Here is a 2,207-nt window from a genome sequence, read left to right as displayed (position 1 = left end):
GGCGGGGGGGGGGGGGGGGGGGGGCGGTGTTGGTGTTTTGTGAAGCTGTTCGTGTCTACAGGAGGATGGCCAGGCCCAGCTGATGTCCCAGGCTGCTCCCAGATACCAGGGCCCTTTTCCTTCTAAGCTCCACCCACCCCCACTCCCATGTTCCTTATCTACCCGGGTGTGGTCCATCCCCCGCCCCAGGAGGCTCTGAGCTCCAGGGACCTGTGTATCTTGTTCCTGCAGTATCCCCAGCACCTAGCCCAGTGCCTGGTGCAGCGGGTGTTTAATAAATGCCCACTGAAATAACAAATGAATTAGAGTGAACACAGAGTCTGGTGGGATGGAGCCAGCGCCACAAGGGAAACTGGCAGGAAAGGTAGTACCTGGGCACCCTAAGGACTCAGGCTGAGGAGGGGACTGGCTGTCCCCTGAAAAGGTCTCAAGATGCTCTTGGACTCTGGATGAATACGTCCAGAGCTGCTGCCCACAGTGTCCTCTTTTGGAGTCACACTGTGGTGAGCCCGTTAAAGGCTCTGACAAGGCCTGCAGACAGGAGACAGACCTCTTGGATTTGGTTTAACTCACACTTTCCCAGACAGGCCTGACTACAGCATCCCAGCTGGTCAAGTCACACCAGTGGCCGTCCCACAGAACAGGACATAGCCTGGCAGCTCTGCATTTGCCAGAGGTCCCTCTGGCTGCCATGAGAGGAGAGAACCCCATGGAGGCAAAGCCCTGAGAGGTGCGGGGGCAGGGAGCGCCCAGGAACCCAGGCCCACTGGGCCCCAGGACAGGATTTGGAGCTGGGCAGTGAGCCTCGATGTTCTGAGAAGCCCCGAGGCAGGACAGGAACCGATGCTCCTGGTGATTCTGTTCTCAGGGAGGGCAAGGCAGGCAGGTGGCCAAGCCAGCTGGGCCTCAGGACTGGGCAATACCAGTCCCATTCACCTGTGGTCACAAGCTAAGGGGTGTTTCCCCCTCCATCTCAGACAACAGTGGGCTCTGAGAAGGGTGCTGGGGACAACAGGGTGGGGTCTTGGCTTGGCCGGGGCAGACAGACCGGACCCACTGGCAGGGGCTGCACAAGCCCAGCTGTGACTTGAGTCCCTGCAGGCTGGGCCTGGGTCCCCATGTGCCCTAAGCCACTTTAGCCTGGCCACCCTGCCAGGGGCCCTCAGCACAACCAGAGAGAAATTGGGCACTGGACCAGTGTCAGGAGCCCTGCCTCCCCGAGGGGCCCACTAGAGCTCCTGGCCCTCCGTGAGCCTCAGTTTCCCCATGGGCCTGAACTCAAAGGTCCGGACCGCTTTCAGCTGTGTGCTCAGGATGGGTCGGCTCTGGTCCAGCCTCTGAGGTGAGGCCCGGGGTGACCACCAGGTGGCGCCCGGCACCCAACGAAAAGCGCAGCTGTGGCTGTGGAACCCCAGACCCCCCATCACCCCCCTCGCTGTCACCAGCGGCGGGAGTCCATGAGGCCTGGATGGGGACCCCGCAGTCCCGAGGCCCGGTAGCCTCTGAGGTCAAGAACAAGGGGGGCGGGCGGCGGATGCGCTCAGCATCAGTCCGCCAACACGGCAGGAGGCCCGGCCTCTTCTTGCCTGCAGGAGGCCCGGCCTCTTCTTGCCTCGCAGCATCCCCCGGGGGGATCCAGCCCCCTAGTGGCTATGGGGGTGGAGGACAGTCCCCCCCTTTCGGCCACCGGGAGGACCGCTGCCCCTTGCCCCGTCCAGGCACTGGACAGGGGTCCGATTACTGGGCTGGGGTCCGACCCCACGTCTGTCTGCACTCACCCCCCCGCTGTGGCACCGGACCACACACTTCCTCCGCTCTGAGCCTCAGTTTCCCCATGTGTAAAACAGAGAAGAACCACCTCTCGCCCTCCCCCGCACCCCGTGTGCCAGCCCCTGCAGATGGGGGTATCCCCAGCAGGACTGCCCTGTAAAGTGGAGGGTGCCGCCTGTCCCAGGCTGCAGAAAGCTGTGTGGCCAAGGCCACAGCCTGCAGGGGCTGGACTGCAGGAGAAGGCCCAGGATGAAAGCCCCGGCTGTCCACCACTTGCCGGGCGGCAGGAGGCGCGGGGGCAGGCATGGGGAGCGGTGCTTTCATCTGATCCCACACGGGAGCTGAGTCCGATTTCCCATCCCTGAGCCCTGGACCCAAAGAGGCCAGCATCATGTCCAGGGTCACACAGTGGTGTCCTCTGGGGACAGGGGCCTCCC

Source organism: Lipotes vexillifer, unplaced genomic scaffold, assembly GCF_000442215.2.
Source record: "Lipotes vexillifer unplaced genomic scaffold, Lipotes_vexillifer_v1.1 scaffold382, whole genome shotgun sequence".
Lineage (NCBI taxonomy): Eukaryota > Metazoa > Chordata > Mammalia > Artiodactyla > Lipotidae > Lipotes > Lipotes vexillifer.
Note: the sequence above shows the minus strand (reverse complement) of the source record.